The following is a 20,035-nucleotide window of genomic DNA, read 5'->3' on the forward strand; positions in this document are numbered from 1 at the left end:
GCAGGTGCTCTAACCATGGCATCATCAGCACGTTGCACTCACAATGCATCCTGGGAGGGAGGGTCTGCTGGTCACTGAGTCACAGGCTGTGAAGGTGCCCACAGGCCAGGTCTGCGGGGCTGGGGGCTGTGTGAGTGGCTGAGGGAGGGGCGGGTGCATGGGGGGGGGGTAGGCTGGGGGAAGAATGGCAAAGCGCAGCGGGTGTTCAGGGTGGGGGTGTGTTAGGGAAGGTAAATTAGCTCACGGCGTGTGCGGGTAGGACTGTGTCCTCTACAAAGACATGTTGAAGTCCTGACTCCCAGCACCTCAGACTGTGGCCTTATTTGGAAATAGGGTTGTTGCGGAGGTAATTAGCTAAAAATGAGGTCATACTGGAGCAGGGTGGGCCCTTCATCCAATACGAGTGGTGCAAGATGCCCGACTGGCGTGGCTCAGTGGTTGGGCATCGACCTATGAACCAGGAGGTCACGGTTCGATTCCCAGTCAGGCCACATGCCCGGGTTGCAGGCTCGATTCCCAGTGTGGGTCATGCAGGAGGCAGCCAATCAATGATTCTCTCATCATTGATGTTTCTATCTCTCTCCCTCTCCCTTCCCCTCTGAAATCAATAAAAATATGTATTTTTTAAAAAAAGTCAGTGTTCCCCAGAGTCCTGCCCAAATCCCCCCGTCCCTCTGCCTGCACTGGCTGGTCTGTGCTCCAGGCTTCCTCTCCGCCTTAGTAGAGTGCTGCTCTGACACGCCAACCCAGGTTTCAGTGGCTTCATGTAATAAAAGTGTCTTCACATGAAATTCAACTGGCACCGTGTTCCAGCCCCTGCCATCTTCCCCACGTGGCCTCCCGGGGGCCTGGGGCATCCACGCCCACCAGCCACCTGGAGAGCAGGTGGAGAAGGGTGTGGGGGGCCGTATGGTTTTTATGGGAGACACATAGGTCACTTCCACCCACCTCCGTCGGCGAGAACTCGGCCTGTCTCAGTCCATCCCGCCGCTGTAACAGACACTGTAGACTGGAGGCTTGCAAACACACACGTTTATTTCTCAGTTCGGAGCCTGGCAAGTTCAAGATCAAGGCACAGGCAGATCAGTGTCTGGTGAGAGCCCCCTTCCTGGCTCACAGACAGCTCTTCTCACTGTGTCCTCACGTGGCGGACGGGTGAGAGGGCTCCCGGGGTCTCTTTAGAAGGGCACACATCCTGTTCATGGGCTTCAGCTCTGACGTAATCACCTCCCAAAGGCCCCACCTACCATCACATTGGGGGTGAGGGTCCCCACATGGGAATTTGAGGGGCACACAAGCATCCAGTCCACAGCCCCGCCCATGGCCACATCTAACTGCAAGGCAGGTGGGGCGTGGCCTCGTGGTGCCCTGGGGCAGAGGGGTTAGGCTGGGCGAGTGGCTGACCAGTCCCTGCCGCAGGCTGCCCATCTCGTCACGGAACAGGCCTTCACTCTTTCTGTTACACATGGAACAACTCATTGGTCTCCAAAGAGACGCCCGGTCCCAGCCCTCACTGTCCCCGGGACCTCCGCCCCGGCCGGACCTCCGGACCTCTCTCCAGGCCCCAGGTGCTTCCTTGCGATCGAACTAAATCCAAGAACTAAAGACCTAAATACAAGAACGAGTTACCTGTGCCTTCCCTCCTGTTGCTGACACACACACACTATTCAGTGGTAGGGCCCAGACAGGAAAACCACAAGACAGCATCCCGCTCAGGAGGGGAGCGGGAACGGGAGGGATGAGGCGGCTCTGATCACAGCCATTGTGAGATGCTGCTGGGCAGGCCCTGGGAAAGCCCTACTGGGGGTTGGCGGGGGGTGTCGGGGGTGTGGGGAGGTTCTTCTCTCTCCGGACATTGCGCCACCCTGTCCTGAGGGGCTCCCGGCTCCATCCTCCAGGGTCCTTCCTGCTACCTTGCTCCCAGGCCACACTGGAGTGAGGCGGGGGTGGGCCCTCCTGGTTGCTGCTCATCTTTTTCAAGACACAGAGCCCGCCAGCTGGTTTTAAGGCCCCAAGGTGGGTTTAAGCCGACCCTTGTTCACGTGCCACTTCTGCTTGATCACGTGGCCCCGCCTCCTTGTTTACTGGTTGGTCACGTGGCCCCGCCTCCTTGTTTACTGGTTGTCACGTGGCCCCGCCTCCTTGTTTACTGGTTGGTCACATGGCCCCGCCCCCTTGTTCACAATGGCTTTCTCACCACCTGCCCCCTGGCTGCAAACCAATACCATACATTTTAGATTTTCATTATGGTAACACCCCACTCCTAGTATCAATTTCTGTTTTCATTCAAGTAACATTGACAGCTAAAAGAGATAAACTCCCAAATTTTATTTTGAAACACACTGGAAGTTTGTGTGTGTGTGTGTGTGTGTGTGTGTGTCCTCGTCTAAAAGGCAGGATGGGGGACGGGTGCGAGGAACTAGGGACCTCTGTTTCTTACAGTCTTCAGGGACTCAGATCGAGCCTGTGCCATTGTCAATGTGCGGTTTCTAAGGGAGACCTGGATGTCAGAATCCAGGCAGCAGAGAAGGGAGCAGTCGGGGTCTTAGCCTGGTTTTGTAGACAAAGCTTTATTGGAACAGACAACCCCGTTATTTACATGTTGCTGTGGCTGGGTCCCTTCATTTACATACTGCTGTGGCTGGGTCCCTTCATTTACATATTGCTGTGGCTGGGTCCCACAGCACTGAGAGGGAACCAGCTGCCCTGGAGGCTGTATGGCTCACTGTTGCTATCTGGCCCCTGACAGAAGTCTCCTGCAAACACCCTCCAGGCCCTGGGGACTCCTGGCCCAGCCTTGACAGGTCCAACTTCTTTCCTAACAGTCAGATCCGTATTTCTTTTTTAAAAAAATATATTTTTATTGATTTCAAAGAGGAAGGAAGAGGGAGAGAGAGAAACACCAACGATGAGAGAGAATCATTGATTGCTGTCTCCCGCATGTCCCACACAGAGGATCAAGCCTGCAACCTGGGCATGTGCCCTGACCGGGAATCGAACCGTGACCTCCTGGTTCATAGGTTGATGCTCCACCACTGAGCCAGGCCGGCCGGGCAGATCCATATTTCTAACAATGTGCCAGACTTCTCACACTTCATGTCCTCAAACAGAACTTGACCCTTTTCCTCCAAATCTCTTTCTGTGGCTCGTAATTCAGTTATTTGTTCATCATTCACTCAAGCTCCCAAACTGGAAGCCCCAGGAGGGCCCACGGCCTTCCCAACCCCCCAGCTCCGTACCCAGTGCTCTCTGCGTGTGTTTGAATGTGGGGTCTCCCGGCCTTTCCCCACGCTTCCCGTGCCCGGCCAGGCTCTGGCACGCGCCTCCTCACCCCTGACGCCTGCATACAATGGAGTCAGCGTCTTCACAACCCAGTGGCCTCAGTCGCTTCCCTGTAGCAATGTCCTGCTGTCTCCCGAGGACAAGACACATCTGAGGTCCCACCTGCAGTGGCAGAGCCCAGATGGGAACTCGGGGTTAGGAGCCTTCGAAGGCCCGTTGCCCCACCCCCACCCCTCCATTCTTTGCAGGATCAAAGCACCAGGAAGCACAAAGGAAATTCTTTGCATAGCAGAGCACAAAAGAAGCCCCTTCCACACCCTCAGAGAAGAATGTGGCCGTGGGCTAAGCAGTTTTGCTCTGTCCCCTGCCTCTCCCCGCCCCCCCTGCCCCCCCCCCCCCACCTCTCCCTCTCTCCCAGTTTTGTCTGTCGGGATCCCTAATTCCCAGAACTCCTTCACCTGGACACCTGCACAGAGGCAGCCCAGCTCAAGAGATGCCTCCTACACGGCAAAGCCCCTCCCAGGACCCTGAAGGTGATTGCGGCCCCACTCCTCCTCCTCCCTCTCCTAATGACACAGCAGCCGCTCTGGGGGACAAAGAGAAGCCAAACTGGGCTGGGGTCCTCCTCGGGAGTCTGGGTTTTGTCCTTGGGGCAGTTTGAGTGACATCCTGCCCGAGGGTACTCCCCCAGTCACTCCTGCCTCTCTCTAGGGCAGTGGTTCTCAACCTCCCTAATGCCGCGACCCTTTAATACAGTTCCTCATGTTGTGGTGACCCCCAACCATAAAATTATTTTCGTTGCTACTTCATCACTGTAATGTTGCTACTGTTATGAATCATCATGTAAATATCTGATATGCAGGATGTATTTAGGCGACCCCTGTGAAAGGGTCGTTCGACCCCCAACGGGGTCGCGACCCACAGGTTGAGAACCGCTGCTCTAGGGTTTCCTTGTAAGACTCCTCCTCTGCAGGTGTTCACATTTGTTTGTTTATCCATCGCCTGTCGCCCACCTAGAAAGTTAGGTGCCAGATCGAGCGTGACATTGTCTCTCTTCTCTGCTGCTTCCCCAGCGTCCACAAGTGTCTGGCTTATCCCTGACGTGCAATAAACTTTTGCTGAATGAATGAATGAATGAATGAATGATGAACGAACGAATGAAGTGGCTAGCGACACTCTGATGGCCTCTTGCTTCCCACACATGGTGGAAGGTAAGGTGCCCCAAGCCTCCACAGCTGCCCCAGGTTGCAAAGACCCTCTCCTCCCGGAGGACTTCTCACATCTACCCCTGAGCCCCTGACAGACACTCCTATCTAAGCCAACAGCAACTCCGTTTGCCTGCTCGTTCAGACCACAGCGCCAGCCATCCTGGCTCCTGCCTCCTTTTCCTCCAAGGCATCGGCAAATCCTCTGGGTCCCCCTTCAAGGCGCACCCTGACTGACCACCTCCCATGGCCTAGATGGCCTCCCCGCTCTGCTTGCCACCCTCGCTGCACACCTGGAGCAGAATCCAAAGGTGTCGCCAGTTCAACAAGCCCCACGGCGCTGGCCCTGGTTCCCACCAGGATCTCACTTCCGTTCTCTCTGCTTCGCTCACTCTGTTCCGGCCACCCACCTCCCACAGGGCACGCCCTCCAGCTTCACCCGCTCACACAGTTCATCAGCAAGGCCTTCCCTGACCGCCCATCGAGACAGGGCCTTCCTCGATTCCTGTTTCTTTCTAGCACTTTCCAGGTTCCGAGAGCCCTTCGCAGCCTTTGCTTATTGTGTTATCGCCTCTAAAATGTGAGCTCCGAAAGGGCAAGGGCTCTGCCGCTTTAAGGGCTGCAGGGCCTGGGGCAGGGCCTGTGCATGGCGGGTGGTAATAGGTGTTTGTTGGCTGGAACAGGATGGGACTGGAGGAGCGACCCCGGAGCGGGGAGGTCCCTCGCCAGGGGGTGGGGTGGGGTTCTGAGCTCGGTCAAAGGGTCTTGGTCAAGTGCACCGGGGCCCTCCCTCCTCCTCTGCATGCGGCCCCCACGGTCCTAGTGCCCTCGGCCTCGGACCCGGGGCTGGGCCGTGTGACTCACGTGGGCCCGGAGGATGTGAGCAGAGGGCTGTGCCTTCCGCGGCTCCTGCCTCTGCTTCGGGACGAGGACGTGCCCCGGCCGCCTGTGGGTGAGGGGAGACCGTGGGCAGGTGGGGAGAACGTTCTGGGCTGAGGGAGCAGCCGGGGCCGAGGCCAAAGGCAGGACACACCTGGTGTGCTTCGCAGGGAGTGAAGGGCCGGTGACTGCAGCCCAGGGAGGGAGGGGGCGGTCGCAGGGGCCACAGGGGCCGCAGGGGCGGGTTATGGAGGCCTGGGCTCTTCCCCTGGGCCAGTGAGCAGCGGAGCGGGGCATGACCTGACTCGGGTAGTGAAGGGTCACTGTGGCCGGTGGAGGATAAGCACCCGGGGCTGGGCAGGAGCAGGGAGCCCCGGCCGCGGGATGTCGCAATAATGAGACGGGTGGCCACCACCACCACCCACCCCCCCACCCCCCCTCCCCCGCCCAGCCTCTCTCCCGCCTCCGGCCCGGGCACCCGCTGTTCCCGTCCCCCTTGCTCCCTGCCTGGCGATCTCCTTCTTCACAGAGACCTTCCTGGGAGCGCCTGCCCCCTTCACCCCATGGAAGGTCTCCTCTCTCCCTCTCCCTGCCCGTCCTGTCCCCTCCCAGCAGCAGGGCTCCCCGTAACCATGGACCAGCCCTGCGTTTACTGTCTGATGTTTAACGTCTGTCTCCACTGGTTGCAGGGCCCCTCTCCAGCCAGGCTCCGGGACAGGCTGCCTGGACGCCAGTCCCCGTGCGTTTAGACCCGAGTGACCTTGGGAAGCGAGTGAGCCATCCCATGTCAGCTTCCTCCTCGCAAAAGTGGTGGTCACTTCAAGGGCAAGACCCAACGAGATGGCCCACGTCCAGCACGGAGCTCAGGGCCCGGCACGCCGTGCAGTGAGTTAGCGGCCACGCCAGCCACGGAGAGAAGGTGGTAGCGAGAAGCACTTGGTCTCCGTGACTTCACACTTGGCGGGCTGTGCCAGCAGCACCCCAGGTACGAGGCTGCCGGTGAGGCAGGTTTGAAACTGCCTCCTGCGCTCAGGAACACGAGGGCGTGTATGGCATTTGTTGTTGGTGGTTGCTTAGCATCCAAACACTCATGGGAGGGGCCGAATTCCTAGACGGCGGGAGGCGGCTTCCCCTACGGAAGTGGAAGGGGCCAGTCTCCCTCTCCCAGAGCCCTCGGAGGGCTCGGCAGGCACTCAGCCTGGGCCCCGTGCCTCCCAGGACTCTGACCCTGACGAGGGCCGCAGAGCAGCTGGGACCATCAAGACGGCTCCTCTGGTGTGTGTGGAGGGCGGGGGGTGTGGGGGCTGCAGGGGCAGCTGGGGGCAGCTGGGCCGTGATGTCAGCAGGCCCATCCTCGCTAGTCCCTGCCTGTGGTCCCGCCTCCCAGCTTTCAGGGTCCTTGCCCCATTGATGAGCCTGGTTCTCTAGCCTACCCTGTGTTTCTGTGGGCCACCCATTACCCTTCCAGAAAATTCCTTCCGGGCCGTAGTCAACCAGAGTTGTTTTCTGTTATGTGTAACCAGGAACTCTGAGTCCTCTACCCTCCCAAACAGGACTGAGCACCAAGCCCTAGAAAACCTCGGCTGGCACCCTGGGCCCCACCCTCCACGCTACCAGGAGCACAGAGCCTCCCTCGGCTGAGTCAGCCTGTACTCAGGGACCCGGAGAACAGGTAGAAGGTGTGGCAGCTGCTATCTGCCAGCACCCCTGGGCTTCCTTCCTAGAACCCACTCCCCCCACAGCCCCCCCCCCCCCTCTGCCCCAACCCAGATGGCACCGAGGTCGTCCCCAGGAATAGGCAGGGCTGTTCCAGAGGAAACGGAGAGAAGCAGAAGGAGCTGAATCTGGAATGCTGAGCTCAACGCTGAGGTCTTTGCCTCAGTAAGAACAGTAAGCACGGGAGGCACTCTCCCCACCACCCACCCCACCCCACTCTCTGGGCTGGAGAGCAGGCACCGCAGAGCGCAGGCAGGAGAGGGCCTGCCTCCCGGGTGAGGGTGTGCAGCTGCCACCCTCTCAGAATTCCCTCCCCGTGTGTACATGTCAAGCAGACTTGGCCGCGTGGCTCCTCTGGGCAGAGAGGGCCTGAGCCAGCCCCTCCCCCAAGTTTCTTACAGAAATGTCTGCGAGAGGGGTCTGGGGCCAGAAAGGATGATACAGTAAACAGGAGGCTGGTGGCCCACGGGCCCTCTTCGTGAATGCTGGCAGGTGTGGGCACCAGCAGGGTGGACGCTGGCATGGACAAGGAGGCCAGAGGCCATCTTTACGGATCCCAGCAGGGATCCTGAGAGTGACCAAGCTCAGAAGCCCTCTCCCTCCTGACAGCACCAGCTGGAACACCAGGGAGAAAGGGAGGCAAAACCAGAATGGCTGAGGGAACCCCGAGTTCCCTGAGAGAAGGTTCCCACACCACCCAGCAGGGGCAATTAAGTTAAAGTCAGGGAAACTGTCCACACATCTGACTTTGCGGCCTGTGAAGTCTGTACCTGCCACAAAGGCACCGCACCCCAAGGAGCCCCGCCACCAGCATTGCCCGAGAGAACAAAGGGTGGTGGGGCTTCCTGAGACCTGGAGAGCTTTCCGGAGAGCTGTGGGCGAGCCATTACCAGGAAAGCCTGGCCTTGTTAGGCACTTACTGTGTGCCTGGCACCATGCTCAACACTAAATAGAGTGTTTCTGAACTGGGTGAAAAGTATTCCCATTCAGCAGATGAGGAAACTGAGGCACAGAGGTATTGCATAGGGGCGCCAGGATGCACTGGGCGGATTTCCCACAGGATGGCTCACATGGCGGTGGATGCAAAGATAGGCTCCTCGGGTAAACTAGAGTACTGTTCTGGGACTTGAAGCCCGGAGGTAATGTTGGGAAAGATGGGAGGTTTGGGAAAGACGAGATTAATTAAAGTGCTGGTTCTCGGACGGGACTCAGGCGGGAGTGGCGCGCCCTCTGGTGGACACGAGGAGAATGGCAGCTCAGGGGCTCTGCCCAGCTCCACCAATGCCCATGAATGGAAAGGGTGGGCAAAGCTCAGAGACTGTGCCCAGAGGGGCCACATGTGGTGTGGGGTCTGGACTCAGCATGGCTATTCCGGAGGGTCCTGTCTGAGAAGGAGCATTCTATCAGGAGAGAGAGAGAGAAGGAAGGAAATGGACCTTCACTGAGCGCCGATCATATGCTTAGAAAAGACACGAAAAAGAATGCTATTCACTTTAAAAACGGGCAAAGATACACAGGCACATGCAAACCAAGAGAAAACTGAGGGCATGGCCGCAAGATCAAAGTTAAATTTTTTTTTAAAGTTAAAATTCAACTCAGGAAGAATTATATGGGACAGAGCCGATCTCTAATCTCTTTTGATCTTAATCTTCTTCAAGACCCCAGAAGAGAAAATGCATACCAAATAACATAAAAACATGCACACCAAAAAACTGAAGCCGGCCAGTGTGGCTCACTGGTTGAGTGTTGACCTATAAACCAGGAGGTCACGGTTCAATTCCTGGTCAGGGCATATGCCTGGGTTGTGAGCTCAATCCCTAGCAGAGGGCATGCAGGAGGCAGCCGATTAATGACTGTTTTTGATGTTTCTAACCCTCCCTCTCCTTTCCTCTCTGAAATATATATATATATATATATATATATATATATATATATATACACATATATATATATATATATGTGTGTGTGTGTGTGTGTGTGTGTGTGTATTCATTTTTAAGAAAAAGTGAAAAGACAACCCACAGAATGGGAGAAAATATTTGTAAATCTTATAGCTGATCAGGGACTTTTATCAGAATATGTACAAGAAAATCTTACAACTCAACAATAAAGACAACCCAATTTTTAAATGGGTAAAGGATTTGTGTAGACATTTCTCCAAAGAAGATATACATTGGCCACTAAGCACATGAAAGGATGCTCAACGTCACTCGTCACCAGGGAAATTCAGAACCACAATGAAACATCTTTATCCTATTGCCCTTTGCTCTGGAGAGAGGCACTGTCTCTGATTTCCAAGTAGGTTTACAATTGTTAGTATGGAAAATAATACAATCTTATATAATAAAAGGCTAATATGCAAATTGTCCCCTTGACCGGGAGTTCAACCAGGGGGTGGGGCTGGCTGGCCAACCACCCATGGCCCCTCCCCGCCCCGCCCAGCCCGATTGGGGTGTGCTGGCCGGACCCCACTCATGCATGAATTCGTGCATTGGACCTCTAGTAATTAATAAAAAACAACACAAGAATAAGCTCTGTGTTCCGCGTACTCACAACTGTAAACCTATGTTTGTCCCACCCTGCATATACACATACATGTACATACATACATATATAAAAATTAAAGCCAATGTGGTGAAATGTTAACCACTGGTAAAGGGTATATGTTCTTGCAATTTTTATGTAAGTTTAAAAGTACATCAAAACCAAAGCTATTCCCCTACACCCACAAAAAGCTAACACATAAATAAAAGAGCTCATTAAATGCCCAGAGTAATAAATGAAACTTGTGGCTGCCTCCCCAATGAGACTTTTACTTCTTCCTTGCTAATGGGTCCTGGCTTCAGCACTATTAGACTTTTTAACCTACACAGTGCAATACTTTGATTTTAAAAATAAAAAGAATAAGAGAGCCCCCACAACCAGAAAAAGTGGGTGCTGTTGAGAGAATATGTGAATGAATCAGTGAATAGGTAGTGAGTGAAGGGACAAAGCAAGCGAGTGATGTGTTTTCTTTCTTTTAAAAAAAAATATTTTTATTGATTTCAGAGAGGAAGGAAGAGGGAGAGAGAGATAGAAACATCCATGATGAGAGAGAATCATTGATCTGCTGCCCTCCACTGGGGATCGAGCCCACAACCCAGGCATATGCCCCTGACCGGAATCGGTATTGAACCTGGGACCTTTCAGTTCACAGGCCGATGCTCTATCCACTGAGCAAAACCGGCCAGGGCTGATGTGTTTTCATATCCAATCCCACGGCACCTCGATGCCGGTCCACTCAGGTGAGGAGGGACAGATGGCTCTGTGTATAGCTGGCAGCTGGGTTGGCCAAAGTGCGTTTCCTTCCCTCTTTCAGGTCAGGCCAGGCGGACCCCTGCTTGCTGCTTCCTCCTCTCTGCAGGGCTCTCCTTACTGCACCCTGGGCAGAAAGGCGCCCTGGCATGCCGGGTGACAGCGCCAGGCTGGCCACCAGGGGGCCCAGATCTAGCCCAGGCCTGTTTCCAGCTGCCCCTGTGACTACTGGTGAGCATTTCCCTTTCTTGGGCCGGGTTTTCCACATTTGCTTCTTAAGCAGTTTGGCCAGATTAGTGGTTCTCCAACTTCGGCCGCCATTTAAGCCAACCGGGGGACCTTTTAGAAGTTCCAGGGCCCAGGCTGCACCCCAGAGCGGCCACGTCAGACTCTTTAGAGGGTGGGACCCAGGTGTCACGGGTTTTCACTTTTATCTTTTTAATTATATTTTTATTAATTTTTAGAGAGAGAGGAAGGGAGAGGGATAGAGAGAGAGCAATATGGATGAGAGAGAAACACCGATTGGCTCCCTCCTGCACACTCCCTACTGGAGGTGGAGCCTGCAACCAGGAATTGAACTGGTGACCTTTTGGTTCCTGGGTCGATGCTCAACCACTGAGCACACGGGCCGGGCAGGTTGTTTTCTTTAAATCATCAGGCAAGGATATGTTTCTATTGACTTTTAGAGAGGAAGGGAGAGAGGGAGAGGGTGAGAAACATCAATTGGCCGCCCCCCACACCCCAACCGAGGATCGAACCCGCAACCCAGGTATGTGTCTTGACTTGGATTTGAACCCGCAACCTTTTGGTGTATGAGACAACGCTCCAACCAATGAGCCACCGGGCCAAGGCCACCCGTTTTAAAGTCTTCCCAGGCGATCCCAATGCTCACTTAGTATGAGAACCTGTGGGTCATGCTCCCCATGTTTCCCTCCAGCATCACGCTGCTGAGGCCCACCCTGATGCCTGTCCATTGCCCTGTCTTCTGTGATTGGAGGGTTAAATGAAAGGTGAGAATCAGCCCTCCCCCTGCCCCCCCCCCCGCTGTCCCTCCCCGCCTCACCCCCCCAACACCTGTGGGTTCCTGTCCTCAGCCTGCCTTTGGGGCAGCAGCCTGCTCAGGACTTTGCCCAGCTCCAACCACCCTTCATTTGCACCTCCTGCTCCAACCCCTGCCTCGTCCATTATGTTTGAAATCTGTCTTCCCAGGTATGGGTTGGAGGCCTCTTGCTTTTTGTTCCTCACAGCTGCTGATGAGGGGCCTGGGAGGAAAGGGAGATATCATTGCGGAGGTGGGGGAGCCTGTTCAGTTCAAGGTACTAAGCATTTGTTTTTTCTTATCCCAGAGGCAGCAGCTGTTAACCTTTCCCAAGGAGGGCTGACCCCGCCTGGGTCTGGCAGCGTGTGGGTGCCCTTGGGTGAGCTCTGAGTCTGCACTGTCTCCCAGTGGACACAGCCTGAGGAGGGAGGTGGGAGCCTTGAATTCCAATCCCTCCTTCCACTTGCTCCATCCTGTGCAAGTCAAACAACACACCTGAGCATAGTTTGCCCATCTATAAAATAGGCCAGCACCTGCTCTCTCGTTGGGCCAATGAGAGCACGCGATTCACATGTGCTGAGGCTTTAGAACGTGCTGTTTGTTTGGTTGGTAGCTCGTGCAGACGTGTAAGTGTGAGGGTGGGCTTGCTGACCGGAGTACAGAGCAGACCCACAGCGGAACCCCAACAGGAGGTGAGGGGGAAGCTCGCAGGTGAGTTTGGAAGTCCTGTTTCCTACGTGGGCTTCCAGGAGGATTGGGGAAGGGCCTGAGGAAGACGGGTACTGGGGTGACGCTGCAGCCATAAGGCCCGTGGCCCTCCCCCACTGCCAATGGTGTAGTCAAGAGCAGAGCAAGCAGACCAGGGGTCTTTTCGGGGTAAGCAAGCACCAAAGCTGCAACAAAGAGAGCAGCGGTCACTGGTGCTCACCACCCGCCAGGGGAGGTTGTGTTTATTTTTTTAAATGCATTTGCGTGTTTTTAATTAAATTTTTATTGTTGAAAATAGTACGTGTCCCCTTCCCCACCCCCCACTGACCCCTTCTAGCCAGCTCCCACCCCCTATCCCAGGCCTTCACCACCCTATTGTGTGTCCGTGGGTTATGCATATATGCATGCAAGCTCTTTGGTTGATCTCTTCCCACCCACTCACCCTCCCCCCCCCCCACCCCCCCCGCCTTTCCTCTGAGATTCCGAAGTCTGTTGCATGCTTCAATATCTCTGGATCTATTTTGTTCATCAATTTATTAGATTCCACATATGAGTGAGGTCATGTGATACTTGTCTTACTCTGATTGGCTTATCTCACTTAGCATAATGCTCTCCACGGCCCTCCAAGCCGTCTCAAAGGGTAAGAAACCATTCTTTTTTACAGCTGCGTTGTGTTCTATAGCGTAAATGCCCCACAGCTTTTTTATCCACTCATGTACTGATGGGCACTTGGGCTGTTTCCAGATCTTAGCTCTTGTAAACTGTGCTATGAACATAGGGGTGCATACATTCTTTCTGACTGGTGTTTTGGGTTTCTTATATTCCTAGAAGTGGGATCACTGGGTCAAATGGCAGTTCCATATTTAATTTTTTGAGGAAACTCCGTATGTTTTCCATAATGGCCACACAGTCTGCATTCCCACCAGCAGTGCACTAGGGTTTCCCCTTCTCCACATCCTCACCAGCACTTGTCATTTATTGATTTGTTGATGGTAGCCATTCTGACACGTGAGGTGATGCCGCATTGTCATTTTGATTTGCAGCTCTGATGATTTGTCGGTTTCTTTTGCTGTGCGGCTTGTTTTGATGTAGTCCCATTTATTTTCTTAGTTTTCTTTGCCTTAAGAGATGTATCTGTAAACATGTTGCTATGAGAGATGTCTGAGATTTTGCTGCCTATGGTTTCTTCTAGGATTTTTATGGTTTTACAACTTACATTTAAGTCTTTTATCCACCTTGAGCTTATTCTTGTGTATGGTATAAGTTGGTGGTCTAGCTTCATTTTTTTTTTTGCGTGTATCCGTCCAATTTTCCCACATCATTTATTGAAGAGTCTGTCTTTACTCCATTCTATACGCTCTTGTCTCCTTTGTCAAATATTGAGTGTAATGGCTTGGGTCGATTTCTAGGGTCTCTGTTTCGTTTCATTGACCTATATACCAGTACTAGGCTGTTGGTTTTTTCAGGCTGTTTTGATTACAGTGTCTTTGTAGTATAACTTGATATCTAGTGTTGTGATTCTTCCAACTTTGTTCTTAAGATTGATGTGGCTACTTGGGGTCTTTTTTGGTTCCATGTACATTTTCGGAGAATTTGTTCTAGATTTGTGAGATATGCTGTAGTTTAATAGGGATTACATTGAATCTGTAGATCAGGGGTCCTCAAACTTTTTAAACAGGGGGCCAGTTCACTGTCCCTCAGACCGTTGGAGGGCCGGACTATAGTTAAAAAAAAAAAAAAAACTATGAACAAATTCCTATGCACACTTCACATATCTTATTTTGAAGTAAAAAAACAAAACGGGAATACAATATTTGTATTTGCATGTGGCCCATGGGCCATAGTTTGAGGATCCCTGCTGTAGATTGTTTTAACTTTCAGCCTCAAATTTGTAAACTGGAAGAATGTGTTATTTTAGTTATATTTTTTTTGACAGGGAGGTTTCTGTTTGTAAAACAAAAACACCCCCCTCCCGCCCCCCCCCCCCCAATTACAAAATGCAAGTCTGATTATGACAGCCCCTTGCTGTAAACTGCCTAATGGCTTGGGGGTTGTTCTAAAATAGACAAAAACCGTTCATCGAGATCGAGACCAGGACTGTCCAATAAAAATACTATGTAAGCCACATTTTAAAAAGTAAAAACAGGTGAAGTTCATTTTAACCTATTTACTTGACCCATCTATCAAATCCTAGTATTTTATACCTAGAGAGTATCTCATTTCATGTGGCCAGTGGCTACCCATGCGACAGCACAGGGCAGCCCTCCCATGGCCTGGCTGCTGCTGCATCCTCAGTCCCTGCAGCCACCATCGCTCCCCCACGGATCCCTGGGAAGCTCCTCTCTTCCTTCTGGATCTAAAGCTGACTCATCCTTCAGATGTCAGGTCAATGCCCGGCCTTGAGACTCCTTTCTAGACGCCCCCATCTCATGCTTTTCTCACCACGCCCACAACTGTACTTTCCCATGTACTTAAGACCACTCTCCCGCCAGCCAGCTTGTAACTCCAGGACAGAGACCATTTCGGGCTTTTGTTGTTTTAACATCACTCCCCGGGCTTAGCATCTTGCAGAGTAGGCTTTCAACCTGCTGCGGGGTGGAGACTATGGTGTAATGTTCGTTGCTTTTTCTGCTCTCTGGGAACGGCTCCTTATAAGGGACTCCTCCGTGTACCTCTGCTAGAGAACCCGAGACACAAAGCACTCAGTGCTGAAAATGTTTAAGTAGAAATTTAAGCACAAAGATAAATATTTCTCCCCAGATTACGCACCCCTTAAAAATACTCGGCTCCTTCTCATGCTTTGGGCTGTAAGGAAAATTACTCTTCAAGCTTGAAAGTAATTATTGCCCTTCGGTGACATTTTCCCCTTGAGAAGCTGCAGAGGAGGAAGGGGAGATCACTAACTGGCAGATCTGAGCGCCAAACGTGGAGGTGCTGCCGTTTCTCCTTCCTGTTAACACTCTTCCAGGTGAACAGCAAGCTCAAACCCAGTTGCCCAACGGATCCAGCTGATACCAAACTTGATGACCCCCTTCTAGGTGAGGGCTCCAGCCCCTCGACCATGCTGCAAAGCCAAACTCCTCCACCTTCAGTCACTATTGTTCCTTCGCAGGACAGTAAATTTGAAGACTCCCTCTACGCCACTGCCCCCAAACAGGTTGAATTATCCATTTCTCAGGGCCTACCGCTCTCTCACCTTGAAGTCTCGTGTGCACGCGGTAGGAATCACTCGGGAGCCTCGGGCTACACATTCCCTTGCAGCTTTCCAAAAACCCAACCTAGTGCTAACTCTGGTGTTGTACAAGGGCGATGCATTTAAATATCAATAGTATATTTCAAATCCTAGCTTACCTCTAAACTGCAAGCTTTTTGTTTGTGGGTTTAACAGGCATACATCCCAGAGCCTGCCCAGCACCTCCCGAAAAACCTCAGATAATGAAAAGATTATAGCTGCCAACACAAGCTCCATATCTACTTATTATTCAGTTCTTGGGATTTTCTATGCTACAAAATTAATAATGTTGAAAGGCTTTAAAATGAGAATTTTCTTTTACAAATGAATTTGCAGGTGATCTAGAGCTGGTGCTTCAAGTCAGAATTCAGAGCCCCAAAGAAAATGACTTCATTGAAGTTGAGAACAAAGAGCTGCTATCAAAACCAACTAAAAGTGAGTTGCTGTGAACTGGAGATTAATCTAGCATATGAAATAGATCATCCCTCACCTCCAAATTCCCAATAGCTCAGTGTTAAGACATTACATGAACACAGGCATTACATGAACACTTCTCTCACCCAACTGTCCAAAAAGCAGAAATTTTAAATACTGTGGGTGCAGAAATGGTACTTTTTCGTTCATGAATATGAGTGAATCTGACCTGAATCTGCAGTTTGCCCATTACCCGTGGACCTTTTTAAAAGTTATTTCATGTTTTAAATTTGTCACTCTGATGAGATGACTGATTTGGGAAATAAATTCAAAAGCAAGCTCTCTACCTGCTCAGGCCAAGGAAACGGTGGGAGCCTCCATAGGCCTCACAGAAGCACCTCTGCACTGAACATACTTACCTAAGTAATGTTTTTTAAGACAGCATGGCCCCTGACACAGCCATCCTACAGTGCTGTGTTCCCGAGGATGTCATATGGGTGTCAGGGGTCAATTCCCAAGTGCCACCTCCATAACGTATTTTCAATTTTTAAAACTTTGAGGGAAGAGAGGGTTAGAAACACCAATGATGAGAATCATTGATCAGCTCCCTCCTGCATGCCCCCTACTGGGGGATTGAGCCTGAAACCTGGGCATATACCCTGACCGGGAATCAAACCATGACCTCCCGATTCATGGGTCAACGCTCAACCACTGAGCCACATGGGCCAGGCTGATTTTGTTTTGAAATAGTGAGGACAATTTAGTTAGGCAGGGCTCAGGGTTGGCAATGTTGATAGCCTGAAACCATCATTTGTGCAAATGCGAGATTTTAGGTTGTTTTTTAGTGAATATAGCAGAATCAATTGAAAAAATTAATGTTGGGAGGAAAGCTTACACTATCCTAGTAGCAGAACATTAACAGGTTTTACCTAGTGCAGCGGTTCTCAACCTGTGGGTCAAGACCCCTTTGGCGGTCGAACGACCCTTTCACAGGGATCGCCTAAGACCATCCTGCATATCAGATATTTACATGACGATTTGTAACAGTAGCAACATTACAGTTATGAAGTAGCAAAGAAAATAATTTTATGGTTGGGTCACAACATGAGGAACTGTATTTAAAGGGCCAGAAGGTTGGGAACCACTGGCCTAGTGGTTGGTTACAATAAGATAACAAGGGCAGCAATTTAATTATCACAAGGATCAGAAAATAGCCATTCCAAAGTTGTTAAACACAGCCTGCACATATACATATATATATATATATATATATATATATATATATATATATATATATATGTTAAAAAAATGTATTTCCTATGATAAACTTGAACAGTAATAAGGCTGCAGATTAATACAAAAAAAAAATTCGAGGTGCTTTAAGAGTAATTATAGTTTCACTTCATCCACAGGCTGTGAAAACTAATTTGAGTAAGGTGCAATTCCACTGAAAACTTTCTCATTTTAAGATTTTTTAAGACACTGAAATGAACCAAGTACCAGAATGCTGTCTTTAAAGTTTCAGGACATATTCAGGTTAAAATATAGAATGATCTAGAATTCTTGGTCTCCCACACACTGTTAATTTACAACAGGGTGACTGGCAGCTCCTAACTCCGCCCTTTTACACCCCTCAGAGCTGAAGTCCAGGGAGGAGCGCCTGGCCATCAGGTAAGTCCTGAACTCACCCCAGGGGGATCCCCGTCTCACTTGGGGAGAGTGTTTGGGAGCAAGAGGGCCACTGCTAATCAACACTTCACATGTCATGGCGCCCCCACTAGGAGTAGAACAAGACCAAAAGGCAGCAGGTTCTCTGAGGTGACAACCTAAGCAGAACAAAGGGAAGGACCGGAGGCCAGCTCTTCTCGGCCCAGCAGTTTTCCTTACTGGAATGGCGTAACCTGAGAGAAGAGCTTTCCTGGAAGCTGCTTTAACAGCAGAACAAAAGCATCCGCCCCCGGCTGACATCCCATTTCTAGCTTTTAAAAAACGTTAAGACCCTACATTTGGCACTCAATGAACTGTACCTTTTAAATCTGCCAAACTGAAGGAGGGCTCATGTCACAAAATACACTGCGAATACATCTATTTTATTAGGCACTACCTACACCAAAACCTGTCCCTTTTTAACCTAAAATTTTATTAAGAAATATCATACAAACAGAAGCACACAGGGTACAGCCAGAAGAAACCACGCACTCAATTCCATGTATTTAACAGCCTGGTTCTGACCTTCACAGAAATAGCAGCCGAGTGGAAGTGTTCTTCTGCAGCTTGCTTTTCTGACCAGTCATCTATGTTCACACCTGTAGCTGTAGTTCAGGTTGACTTGTGTGGAATTCCACTGTAGAATATATCACAATACTTATCCAGTGGATTATTAATGGACATTTGGGGGCCTTTCCAGGTTTTTGTTGTTTTTTCCCCTTTCCTTCCTACTACAAATGACAGTTATAACATTCTAAGTCCATCTCCTGGCACACATGTGTAAAGAGTTTCTCTAAGATATGTATCTAGGGGGTTAGAAGAGCCACAAGAGAAATTATGACACAGCCAGTGTCAACCTGTCTCCCATTTTTTCTGAATATTCTTAAATCTGTTGACAACTGATCTATTTGAGATGGCTGAGAGGAAGAGAAAGATTAACTATGAAACGCTCAAACTGCATTGTTAAAATAGACACTAAAAATCTGATACAGTGAAAACCATTTCTCAGCATTGGTTTACTTGAAACGTACTGCTAGGTCTCCCATGTTTCAAAATGCAGGAGTGAGACGGCAAGATTCACAACATGTGGTATACTATCATATATTATAAAAAACTACACATGCAGGCTTACATCCCCTCTAAGCCCACTTCCCCACAAAACACCACTTGGAAGAGTAATTGTTAACAGTCGTAGCTCCTGTAGAGGAAGAACAGAGGGACAGGAGAAGGAAAACATGGATCACTAAACACTTCTACTGATGTATTGTTTAGAATTTTTAAAAAATTTTATTTTTCTACCGTTGCTTTTTTTGAACCATGTACAAGCACTACGATTGTGATACAAATTTTTTTTAAAAAGTAGTCAGCTGGGGTTCTTTGACACAAAAAAACTAAAAATCAGTCCGAACTTAAACTTGTAAATCCGAATGAAGTCCCGTTCCACAGAAAGTGTAAACAATTCTCAAGTGTATTTCCTGTTTCATGCACTTTAGAAAAAAAACGTTTAAAAACATTCACACAGCTTATCTACAATGCATTTTTAAAAGCACAGAATGGATGCAAGCCCAAAAAACTTCTAACCTAGGTTGTGTTTTAACATCTCTAGGAACTTAATCGGAAGGTGGCTGAACTCTACGCGCATGTGGAGACACGAACATAACACCTGCAGCAAAGTGATGCTAAAAGGAGAGGACAAACACCTAAGGTGGGCGATATGCCTAGCTTATTATAAGCTCAAGGTAAGAAACATATTTCAATTCAAACTAAAAAAATAAATATATTATGATTTGTTTAAAAATAAAAAGTCTTAACAAAAGGGGTAGATCAATACAATGTACAAGAGTCTCTACATTGCAGTTGGGAGGATGCCAGAGCAGGAGACTCAATTCCCAGGGCAATAAAAAAAAAAAAAAAAAAAGAGGCACCACAAAAAGTAAGCTATCAGAGTAATACTACAGGTGATGACTGGTCAATTAAAAGTTCACCCCATTTATTTTAATCAACGAATTGTTTAAAACCTTTTCTTTTAGAGACATATGCTGAAATATTTACAGATTAAATGATACATGTGAGACCTGAAAATAATTAAGGGGGGGAGTAGGGGACAAACACACATACAAAATAAGATAAGCCTTGAGTATTACGAGTGATGAGTTTTAACAGAGGTTAATGATACTGGTTCTACTATATGTATGTCTTTTATTGGCTCCCCTTAAAGGCTTTTCAGAAAGGAAACATGCATTAACCAACTAGCAACTTTTAGGTCTGCAAGGCAGAAATGTATTATTTCTTATACAGAGCCTCTTAATACTGGATTCTTATGAATTTGATTACTAAGAATCATTTCCCCTTAAGCCTAATAAATTTTGGGTGTTGGGAGTGACCCAACTTCCAGAGCTCCACAACTAATTAATTCTGGACACTTTAGGAGCCAGGCCTCCCTCCAAATCCCACATAACTTCAATATCAACCTAAGTGTTTGTAGAGATATTCATTTCCTGTACATTATTAAAACGTTAGCTATTCCAAGTGAGGCAGAAAGGAATAATAAACCTGGCA

The sequence above is a fragment of the Myotis yumanensis genome, unplaced genomic scaffold, assembly GCF_028538775.1.
Source record: "Myotis yumanensis isolate MYYU_CA2020_CCGP unplaced genomic scaffold, mMyoYum1.0.hap1 SCAF_16, whole genome shotgun sequence".
Lineage (NCBI taxonomy): Eukaryota > Metazoa > Chordata > Mammalia > Chiroptera > Vespertilionidae > Myotis > Myotis yumanensis.